The sequence below is a fragment of the Giraffa tippelskirchi genome, chromosome X, assembly GCF_054371585.1.
Source record: "Giraffa tippelskirchi isolate mGirTip1 chromosome X, T2T-mGirTip1v1.2.pri, whole genome shotgun sequence".
NCBI classification, from domain to species: Eukaryota; Metazoa; Chordata; class Mammalia; order Artiodactyla; family Giraffidae; genus Giraffa; species Giraffa tippelskirchi.
In genome coordinates, this window is record NC_137289.1 from 33,034,687 (window position 1) to 33,046,745 (window position 12,059).

The following is a 12,059-nucleotide window of genomic DNA, read 5'->3' on the forward strand; positions in this document are numbered from 1 at the left end:
AAAAATAGTCATTGCAGAAGTAGCAAAAGTTGGGGCTTCCCTGGTAGCTCAGTTGGTAAAAAATCCACCTGCAGTGCAGGAGACCCAAGATCGATTTCTGGGTCGGGATGATCCCCTGGAGAAGGGATAGGCTGCCCACGCCAGTATTCATGGGCTTCCCTGGTGGCTCAGACGGTAAAGAATCCATCTGCAATGTGGGAGGCCTGGGTTTGATCCCTGGGTTGGGACGATCCCCTGGAGCAAGGCATGGCAACCCACTCCTGTATTCTTGTCTGGAGAATCCCCATGGACAGAGGAGCCAGGCAGGCTCGCAAAGGGCCGGACTGAGGGACTGAGCACAGCACAGACCAACGGAAAGAATAATGTAAAAATGGTATTCAGGTGCCCTCTTCTGGACAATCTGGGCAAGGGTTCTCCCAAAGACATCTCTGGGTCTACTCATGCAATCCTGGGGCCTCAAGGGAAATTCATGGGCTATCCCCGCTAAGGAACTCTAATCTGGGGCCAGGACCAGATTATGAGGAACCTGACACGGAGTCCCACTAGAGTCTGCATGGTGACGGCCCTGGATTTCGCCTTTGTTGGTGAATCTGGAGATGAATCAGGGAGCCCCAGTGTCTTCGGTCAGCTCAGGACACTGTTATTAGCCTCTAATTGGCCCTTGGTTGATAACTGTGCACATGATTCATGGCTGTGAAGTAATTTTTTTAAAAAATATTTATTTATTTATTTGGCTATGTCAGGTCTTAGTTGTGGCACGTGGGATCTCCGTTGCTTCATGTGGGATAATTCATTAAGGCACATGGGCTCTGTAGTTGTGGGTGCGAGTGGCTAAGTAGCTCCGAGCCATGTAGGATCTTAGTTCCCTGACCAGAGATCAAACCTGCATCCCCTGCTTTGGAAGGTGGATTCTTAACCACCGGACCACCAGAGAAGCCCCTATTGTAATCTTAAGACCATAAATTCCAACTGTGGCATGATCCAAGCAGATGTCTCAACTCACCTGGTGGAGGTGGTTCAGGAATCTTCTATAGAAATGGTACATACAGGAATGAGCAAAATGCAGAACAGGTGGGGTCTCACAACTCCCTGAAAGGTTCTCAGGGGGTGTTTGGCTCCCTGGCATGTTGCCCAAAGAGCCACTGCTTCCACTGGCCCTGTGAGGGTCTAGGTACAAAGACCTCCTGGATCACCAATCCCCAATCCTTTTAGCACCAGGAACCAGTTTTGTGGAAGACAATTTTTCCATGGATGGGGTGGGGGTCGTGGTGGTTTCAGGACGATTCAAGCATGTTACATTTATTGTGCACTTTGTTTTTATTATCATGACATCAACTCCACTTAGATCATCAGGCATCAGATCCCGGAGGTTGGGGACTCCGGTCGTGGACCATAAATGGGCCTGATCAGCACACCTGATGGCTCCTCCGGTCAACTACTACTAACAAGCAGGAATGGGGCACAGCTGCCATCGAATCTGAGGTGGCCCTTTCCCTTACTGAGTGTGGCGAGGGATGCTCATTGCAACGGGCAGAGCCTCATGCAGTGTGGATGTCTGTCTGGGTCACTTCAACAAGAAGGTTTGCTGTATCTTCACTGAACCGTGGATGTGGCTAATGGCCTTGCCATTCGGTCAGGCTTCTGGCCAAGACTCAGACTGGCATATAGAGCAAGACTCCCTGTGGGGACCGCTTGTGTTCCTCTCTAGGTAAGGTGTTTTTATTCTCTCCTTTGTTCAAGATTTTCTCTGTTTGGTCTTCTGCAATTTGAATATGATATGCCCAGGTGTTTTTTTTTTTTCCTTTTGACATTTATATTGCTTGGTATTCTCTGAATTTCCTAGATGTGTCGACCTGTCATTAATTTTAGAAAAACCCCAGCTCTCATTACTTCAAATATTTCCTCTGTTCCTTTTCTGTCTTCTGCTTTGAGCGGTCCCATTATACACGCTGTACCTTTTGTAACTGTCCCACAATGATTGGAAGATATTCTATTCCATGTTTTATTAATCTTTTTGTCTTTACATTTCAGTTTGGAGGGGGTATTGATATGTCGTCAAACTCTCTGATTCTAATCCCAGCCCTTTGCAATCATCTGATGGGTCCATTAAATGTATTCTTAATTTCTTTACAGGTATTGATTCTACTATTGCCTGTATATTCTTTCTAAGGGTTTCTGTCTCTCTGTTTCCATTATCCATCTGTTCTTGCAAGTTGTTTGCCCACCTTTTCCACTAGAGCCCTTAGCATATCGATCATATTTATTTCAAATTCTCAGTCTGGTAATTTCTGCTATACCTGAATCCACTTCTGACACTTGCTTTGTCTCTTCAGACTATTTCTCCTTTCCTTTTATCATGCTGTGTGATTTTTTTTGTTGAAAGCCAGTAATGATCAGGTATTTGGAAGCACACAGGCCTCTGTATGACATCTTGTTTTTATCTGGCCAAGAGATATGCTGTGTTTACTGTTGTCTGCATCTGTAGTATCACAGGAGTCAATTTCCACGTGTGTTTTGTGTTTGTCTGCTGGCGTCTTTCGTTTCCCATAGAAACTGCTTCTTAAATAGAGTCTGAGCCTTCCGTTCTTTCAGCTGTGACCCACTGTATTATGAGCCCTTTCTGATGTTTGGTCACGTCTGGGTTGAGGAGACACGTTCTATAATCTGATGGTTTGGGCTCAGTTGTTTAGTGTCCCTGACCCCCTGGACTATGACCTTCACAAGTACTTCTCAGCTTTTTTCTTCTCTTCTGTGAGGGTGAACGTCCAGGGGGTTTGAAGTTTGGTAATTTCCCTCACCCCAAGTCCAAGAAGGCTCCGGTGAAGTCTTCTCCCTTGCTGCATAGGCCATTGTTATGAAGAATGCTCTTGGCTTGTTTTCAAATGGTTACTTCTCCCCTTTTTCTTGGTCAAACAGGAGGCAATTTTTCTCTGATCTTTACCAAGAAAACCTGTTGAGGATCCTAGGGGTAAACGCTATGATTGTGGGTTGCTTCGATTAGGTCCCTAGGAATTTTTAATTCTCAAGTTAGTCCACACTCAGTCACCAGCAATTCATTGAAGCTACCTTTCAAGTTCCGGTTTTTTAGATTTCAGCATTTTCTGCCTCAGGTGTGCTGATCTGTGTTCATTATAATCTGTAATCTCGAGAAGCACCTCTTTCTCCAGTTTGGGGATTACAATTGGTCCCATGACTTCAATTCTGTGATGGAGCCAAGAATAGTCATTGATTTTTAATCTGTTCATGTTTTTTTCTTGTGAGGGTGGGAATGATGACTTGCAAGCTCTTATTGGAGTGGAATCTTTCCTTTAGATTTTAGACGTTGTTTTCTTTAGCTCTTTGGATGTATCAGGGCTTCCCTTGTGGCTCAGCTGGTAAAGAATCCGCCTGCAATGCGGGAGACCTGGGTTTGACCTCTGGGTTGGGAAGATCCCCTGGAGAAGGAAAAGGAGTCCATTTATATGCCATTGTGGAAAAGGCAGAAGTATCAGTCAGTTCAGTTCAGTTCAGTCGCTCAGTCATGTCCGACTCTTTGTGACCCCATGAACCGCAGCATGCCAGGCCTCCCTGTCCATCACCAACTCCCGGAGTCCACCAAACCCATGTCCATCGAGTCAATGATGCCATCTAACCATCTCATCCTCTGTCGTCCCCTTCTCCTCCTGCCCTCAATCTTTCCCAGCATCAGGGTCTTTTCAAATGAGTCAGCTCTTAGCATGAGGTGGCCAAACTATTGGAGTTTCAGCTTCAATATCAGTCCTTCCAATGAACACCCAGGACTGATCTCCTTTAGGATGGACTGGTTGGATCTTCTTGCAGTCCAAGGGACTCTCAAGAGCCTTCTCCAACACCACAGTTCAAAAGCATCAATTCTTTGGCGCTCAGCTTTCTTTATAGTCCAGCTCTCACATCCATACATGACCACTGGAAAAATCATAGCCTTGACTAGACGGTCCTTTGTTGGCCAAGTAATGTCTCCGCTTTTCAATATGCTGTCTAGGTTGGTCATAACTTTCCTTCCAAGGGGTAAGCGTCTTTTAATTTCATGGCTGCAATCACCATCTGCAGAGATTTTGGAGCCCAGAAAAATAAAGTCAGCCACTGTTTCCCCATCTATTTGCCATGAAGTGATGGGACCAGATGACATGATCTTAGTTTTCTGAATGTTGAGTTTTAAGCCAACTTTGTCACTCTACTCTTTCACTTTCATCAAGAGGCTCTTTAGTTCTTCTTCACTTTACGGAGACAGACAAAAAACAGAAAAAAGATCACTGGTTGCCAGGAGGAGGGAGGAGAGAGGAGTAGGAACAACACAGAGGATTTGGGGGGTGGTGAAAATACTCTGTTTGATACTATAATGATGGATACACGTCATTAATTCATTTGTCCACATCCATAGAACATACAACACCAACGGTCCCCTGGTTACTTCTCCAAACTCCTTTGGAGCCTCTCTCCTCCTCACTCCTGATATCTAGCCACTCCTGGGCCTTTCCTAGGACATATGAAACCTTCCCAATTCAGGATTTTTGCCCAACAACTTTCATCCAGCTTAGGTATCCTTCAGGTTAAGCTTTTGTGTCCCTTCCTGGAGTGGCCTTCCTTGACCTCACAACCCAAGTCAGAATCCATGTATTCTCTCTCCTTGTACCACGTTCCTTACATGGACACATCACCATTTGTGTATTTATTGGTTTACTGCCTGGGTCCCTAGCTGGGAGGCAGATTTCATGACAGGAAGGAAATCATCTGTCTTTCTCCCTGAGTTCTTCCCAGCACCTAGCCCAGGGCCCAAATGGAGTAGGTGCTCAGTTGACACAGGTGGAATGAGTGAATAAAGGAAGTTTATTCATCCATTCCGGAGAAGGCAATGGCACCCCACTCCAGTACTCTTGCCTGGAGAATCCCAGGAACGGAGGAGCCTGGTGGGCTGCCGTCTATGGGGTCGCACAGAGTCAGACACGACTGAAGCGACTTAGTAGCAGCAGCAGCAGCAGCATTCATCCATTCTGTAGAGGTTGATGCTGTTATCTCAGAGTAGTGATGCACCTGCTGCAACACAACCAGCAAGTGGACATAAATGCGTGAGATCTCAGAATTACAGTTCTTAGGTGAATACGCGTCTAGGAAAGTATTTGCTAAGGGGATGGAAAGTAGGGGTGGGGGAGAAGTGGGGTGTGGAGCAAGTCAGTTTGGAAGATTCCAGACCATTGACTCAGGGAAATGGCCCCCGGCGGAGGACCTGCAAGACATAGTTTCAGGATTTGCAATTGTTGAAAAACGTCCTCAGTTTTCATAATACGGATTGCTGATAAACGGTCCTGCTTGAAGGCTAATGGAAAACCCAGCGCTTTCCCTGTAAGGACAGGTTTTGCAGTTTATGGGAAGGAGGCAGGCTTAAAAAGCTCCATGGAAACTGCCCCTCGCCCCGCTTTCTACCATTTTCCTAAGCAGAGCACAGGGCTGCGGGACGCGGGAGACGTCCCCGGTGGTGCCAGGACCACACTCGCATAGCGGAAAGTAGATCTTGGTGACCCTGCATCCCGCAGGCTGCACATCGCTCTCCGCCCCACAGACTCCCACACCGCCCTCAGTCTGCACCTCACTTCTCAGACTCCACACGTCCCCACTGCAGCCCCCCGTAATCTCCAGCTCACCCCCTTGTCAGCTAGCAGTCTCACATCACCGCACGAAGGGCGAGAAGCTTGTAGCGAAGGCGCAAGTGCGGAGAGTCAGCGTGGAGCCACGTCCCCGGCAGAGGGCGCGGGAGAGTCAAGGCCGCCACCGCCAGCCCCCGCCTTTCTAAGAAACAGACTCTGGACCTCCTTTGCCCAGCAGTGAGTTCGCCTATGCCTGCGTGCTCAGTCGCTGAGTCGTGTCCTAGGGTTAGGATTAGGGTTAGGGGACTCTTGGCGAGTGCATGGACTGTACCCCGCCAGGCTTCTCTGAGCACGGAATTTTCCAGGCAAGAATACTGCAGTGGGTTGCCATTTCCTACCTCAGGGGATCTTTCCGGCCCGGGGATGGAACCCGTGTCTGTTCTGTCTCCAGCATTGGCAGGCAGCTTCTTTACCGCTGAGCTACCTGGGCAGCCCTAAATGGCCCTATGGATAGTGAGAAATAAAGGTTAGTTTTATCATTATTATTATCCTGGATCTGATGTATAGGTAACAGGTGATCTTAAGAAAGAAACCAAGAGTCTATGGACTGAGAACGGGACCGGGGATTGTGTTTGGCCAGTTTGCTTTTGCTTCTTTTTTGGCTTGGGTTGCTGGGTGTGTTGTTTCAGCATCCAGTGTTTTTTGTTTGTCTGTTAACGTGTAGGTTAAGAATCGTCTTTCTCGGGAGATTGGGGTTGACATACACACGCTAATAGATATAAAATAGATAACAAAGAAGGACCTACTGTGTAGCACAGGGAACTCAATACGCTGTATTGGGGAAAGACTCTTATAAAAAGAGTGGATACTGCTCAATGTTATGTGGCAGCCTGTATGGGAGGGCAATTTGGGGAAGAATGGACACATGTGTATGTATGGCTGAGGCCCTTCAGCTGTTCACCTGAAATTATCACAACACTGTTAATTGGCTGTACTCTAATACAAAATAATAAAAAAAAATTAAGTCAACAAGAGAAAATTTAAAAAATACATTATCTGGAATAAAATAAGTATTTTAAACGTCTTTGCAGAACATTTTTTTAAAAAATAAAGAAGAGTGGATATATGTATATGTCTAACTGATTCACTTTGCTGTACTAGCCTGAAACTAGCACAATGTTGTAAATCAACTGTAGGCCAATAAAAAATAAATTAAAAATGGATTTTCTGGGAAAAGACTTATTTTTCTAGAGTGATTGAACACATTTCTGGGGAAATGCATTACCATTCCCTTTACCAAGGACTGATGGGAAGGGAATAATGGAAACAACAGCTTCATATGCCCAGGACAGCAGGGAAGGTGTGAGGAGACCTTTTTGGGACATTAAATCCCCACAAGACCTTTTTGTATTTTTGTTTTTTTGTAAAGATCTTCTCTAGGAATGAAATGGACCAAGTCAAAGAATGTTAGAGCGGGAAGGAAGTTTTGAAATTACACCACCTTCTTTTTAGTACATACGTGGAACAGGAGGCCCAGAGAGGATAGTGACAGAGCACGTGACTGCAGTCAGTTTCCAGTCTGGAGCTCAAGCTGGAAGCAGTATCTCTCAGGGAAAGGGAGTAGTGTGATGTTTAAAGATTTTGTTCTATTCTTTATTAGGTAATTGTTGTAGGAAAAGTTGGAAGTTCATGTATTCATTTACCTTGGATCCTACCACTTCAAAATGATTGGCGTATTCTTATGTATAATTTTCCAGATGTTTTTGTATATGTCAGTTCAGTTCAGTTCAGTCGCTCAGTTGTGTCCGACTCTGTGCGACCCCATGAATTGCAGCACGCCAGGCCTTTCTGTCCATCACCAACTCCCGGAGTCTACCCAAACCCATGTCCATCGAGTCGGTGATGCCATCCAACCATCTCATCCTTTGTCGTCCCCTTCTCCTCCCGCCCCCAATCCTACTCAGCATTAGGGTCTTTTCCAATGAATCAACCCTTCGCATGAGGTGCCCAAAGTATTGGAGTTTCAGCTTCAACATCAGACATTCCAATGAACACCCAGGATTGATCTTTCTTAGGATGGATTGATTGGATCTCCTTACAGTCCAAGGTACTCTCGAGAGTCTTCTCCAACACCACAGTTCAAAAGCATCAATTCTTCGGCGCTCAGCTTTCTTCACCGTCCAACTCTCACATCCATACATGACCACTGGAAAAACCATAGAATTGACTAGACGTACTTTTGTTGGCAAAGTAATGTCTCTGCTTTTAAATATGCTATCTAGTTTGGCCATAACCTTCCTTCCAAGGAGTAAGCGTCTTTTAATTTCATGGCTGCAATCACCATCAGCAGTGATTTTGGAGCCCCAATAAATAAAGTCTGACACTGTTTCCACTGTTTCCCCATCTATTTCCCATGAAGTGATGGGACCAGATGCCATGATCTTAGTTTTCTGAACGTTGAGCTTTAAGCCAACCTTTTCACTCTCCTCTTTCACCTTCATCAAGAGGCTCTTTAGTTCTTCTTCACTTTCTGCCATAAGGGTGGTGTCATCTGCATATCTGAGGTTATTGATATTTCTCCCGGCAATCTTGATTCCAGCTTGTGTTTCTTCCAGCCCAGCGTTTCTCATGATGTACTCTGCATATAAGTTAAATAAGCAGGGTGACAATATACAGCCTTGACGGACTCCTTTTCCTATTTGGAACCAGTCTGTTGTTCCATGTCCAGTTCTAACTGTTGCTTCCTGACCTGCATACAGGTTTCTCAAGAGACAGGTCAGATGATCTGGTATTCCCATCTCTTTCAGAATTTTCCACAGTTTATTGTGATCCACACAGTCAAAGGCTTTGGCATAGTCAATAAAGCAGAAATAGATGTTTTTCTGGAACTCTCTTGCTTTTTCGATGATCCAGCGGATATTGGCAATTTGATCTCTGGTTCGTCTGCCTTTTCTAAAACCAACTCGAACATCTGGAAGTTCACGGTTCATGTATTGCTGAAGCCTGGCTTGGAGAATTTTGAGCATTACTTTACTAGCATGTGAGATGAGTGCAATTGTGCGGTAGTTTGAGCATTCTTTGGCATTGCCTTTCTTTGGGATTGGAATGAAGACTGACCTCTTCCTGTCCTGTGGCCACTGCTGAGTTTTCCAAATTTGCTGGCATATCGAGTGCAGCACTTTCACAGCATCACCCTTGAGGATTTGAAATAGCTCAACTGGAATTCCATCACCTCCACTAGCTTTGTTCATAGTGATGCTTTCTAAGGCCCACTTGACTTCACATTCCAGGATGTCTGGCTCTAGGTGAGTGATCACACCATCGTGATTATCTGGGTCGTGAAGATCTTTTTTGTACAGTTCTTCTACGTATTCTTGCCACCTCTTCTTAATATCTTTTGCTTCTGTTAGGTCCATACCATTTCTGTCCTTTATCGAGCCTATCTTTGCATGAAATGTTCCTTTGGTATCTCTAATTTTCTTGAAGAGATCTCTAGTCTTTCTCAATCTGTTTTTTTCCTCCATTTCTTTGCATTGATCGCTGAGGAAGGCTTTCTTATCTCTCCTTGCTATTCTTTGGAACTCTGCATTCAGATGGGAATATCTTCCTTTTTCTCCTTTGCTTTTTGCTTCTCTTCTCTTCCAAGCTATCTGTGAGGCCTCCTCAAACAGCCATTTTGCTTTTTTGCATTTCTTTTCCATGGGGATTTTCTTGATCCCTGTCTCCTGTACAGTGTCACGAACCTCTGTCCATATTTCATCAGGCACTCTGTCTATCAGTTCTAGTCCCTTAAATCTATTTGTCACTTCCACTGTATACTCATAATGGATTTGATCTAGGTCATTCCTGAATGGTCTAGTGGTTTCCCCTACTTTCTTCAATTTAAGTCTGAATTTTGCAATAAGCAGTTCATGATCCGAGCCACAGTCTGCTCCCGGTCTTGTTTTTGCTGACTGTATAGAGCTTCTCCATCTTTGGCTGCAAAGAATATAATCAATCTGATTTCGGTGTTGACCATCTGGTGATGTCCACGTGTAGAGTCTTTTCTTGTGTTGTTGGAGTAGGGTGTTTGCTATGACCAGTGCGTTCTCGTGGCAAAACTCTATTAGCCTTTGCCCTGCTTCATTCTGTACTCCAAGGCCAAACTTGCCTGTTACGCCAGGTGTTTCTTGACTTCCTACTTTTGCATTCCAGTCCCCTATAATGAAAAGGATATCTTTTTTGGGTGTTAGTTCTAAAAGGTCTTGTAGGTCTTCATAGAATCGTTCAACTTCAGCTTCTTCGGCATTACTGGTTGGGGCATAGACTTGGATTACCGTGATATTGAATGGTTTGCCTTGGAAACGAACAGAGATCATTCTATCATTTTTGAGATTGCATCCAAGTACTGCATTTCGGACTCTTTTGTTGACCATGATGGCTACTCCATTTCTTCTAAGAGATTCTTGCCCACAGTAGTAGATATAATGGTCATCTGAGTTAAATTCACCCATTCCAGTCCATCTTAGTTCACTGATTCCTAGAATGTCGACGTTCACTCTTGCCATCTCCTGTTTGACCACTTCCAATTTGCCTTGATTCATGGACCTAACATTCCAGGTTCCTATGCAATATTGCTCTTTACAGCATCGGACTTTGCGTCTATCACCAGTCACATCTACAGTTGGGTATCGTTTTTGCTTTGGCTCCATCCCATCATTCTTTCTGGAGTTATTTCTCCACTGATCTCCATTAGTATATTGGGCACCTACCGACCTGGGGAGTTCATCTTTCAGTGTCCTATCTTTTTGCCTTTTCATACTGTTCATGGGGTTCTCAAGGCAAGAATACTGAAGTGGTTTGCCATGCCCTTCTCCAGTGGACCACATTCTGTCAGACCTCTCCACCGTGACCCATCCGTCTTGGGTGGCCCCACACGGCATGGCTTAGTTTCATTGAGATAGACAAGGCTGTGGTCCGAGTGATCACATTAGCTAGTTTTCTGTAATTCTAGTTTCACTGTGTCTGCCCTCTGATGCCCTCTCGCAACACTTACCGTCTTACTTGGGTTTCTCTTACCTTGGGCCTTGGGTAATTCCTCTCGCCGCCGCCGGCCCCCAGCCCCCAGCCCGGCCTAGCCCCTGTCGGCTGCCGCTGCCCCCAGCCCCCGGCCCCTGTATACAAATATACATATTTGTATATGTAAATACTGGTAAAATGCTGTCTCAACTAAAATTGCATCATATTATCCATAATTCTTTGCCATATAGCTCCTACCAGATGCATAAACCTGTTGGATGGAGGGGCCTTCATTAATTTAATCAGTTCCTTATGATAAACAAGCTTTTTTCAACTGTTAAACTCTTTTAAAAGATGCTGCACTCAACATTCCTGTTTATACATCTTTTGCCAAAGTAATGCCTACCCCTTGATCAGTGTCAATTTTTTTTTATATGTCAAGTTTAAAGACTATTTTAATTAATTAATTTGGCTGCGCTGGGTCTTAGTTGCTGCATGTGAACTCTTAGGTGTGGCATGTGGGATCTAGTTCCCTGACCAGGGATTGAACCCGGGACCCCTGCACTGCCAACTCGGAATCTTAGCCACTGGACCACCAGGAAAGTCCCCAGTGTGAATTTTTGTAGGAACATAGGGCAACTGGGTTTGGACTCTGGCTCTGGAGCTTGCTGTGTGTCTTTACACAAATCACAACCTTTCTAGGCTCCAATTTCCTCATCTTTAAGTGGAAGCAATCAGGCTACTGATTGTTTACAGGTATGGGGGAGGATTAAATGAGATAATACATGTAAAATAATTGGTCAGTGCCTGGCACATAGCAAGTCCTAAATCAGTGTAGCCATTATTGTTGTTACTATTGTTGTTAATAGCACCATGACCCCTGAAGAAAACTGATTCTTCAAAATAACTCCCATAGTTTCTATTACTCTTTAAAAGAGAGTAATCAGAATTTCCTGACGAAGTTCTTAGGTGTACAACTTTAGAAGCTGAATTAATATTTTCTATTTCTAACTTTGTTTATCCAGAGGATAAGTAATAAGTTTAAATGAAGTAATGAAGTGTGGGCTATGGAGCTATTTACCATACTCTGCTTATATAGCTTTCTGCCAGTCAAACCAGGAAAGCAGAGCTTTTCGTTGGATGTTCTATGTAAAAATCAACTATTTTGTGATGAATAAAGCCACTTCTGATTCTTCCTCATTTGGAAAATGCTCCAAGCCCATCTTATCCCATAAAATCAGCAGAATATCTGCGCTATCAACTTTGCAACTTCCCCGTATCTTCAAGCTGTTCTCCTGTGATTTTCTCTTGTATCCACGGGCCCACTGTTTCTTATTCCTAATAGATGTGGGAGAGAGCACAGAATCAGAAGTTGCTGCCTCTCAAACTTTGCTTTTTAATCTTGGAAGATATCCAAGAGTCACACCGGAACAGATTTCAGCTTCATATTCCCACCTAAAG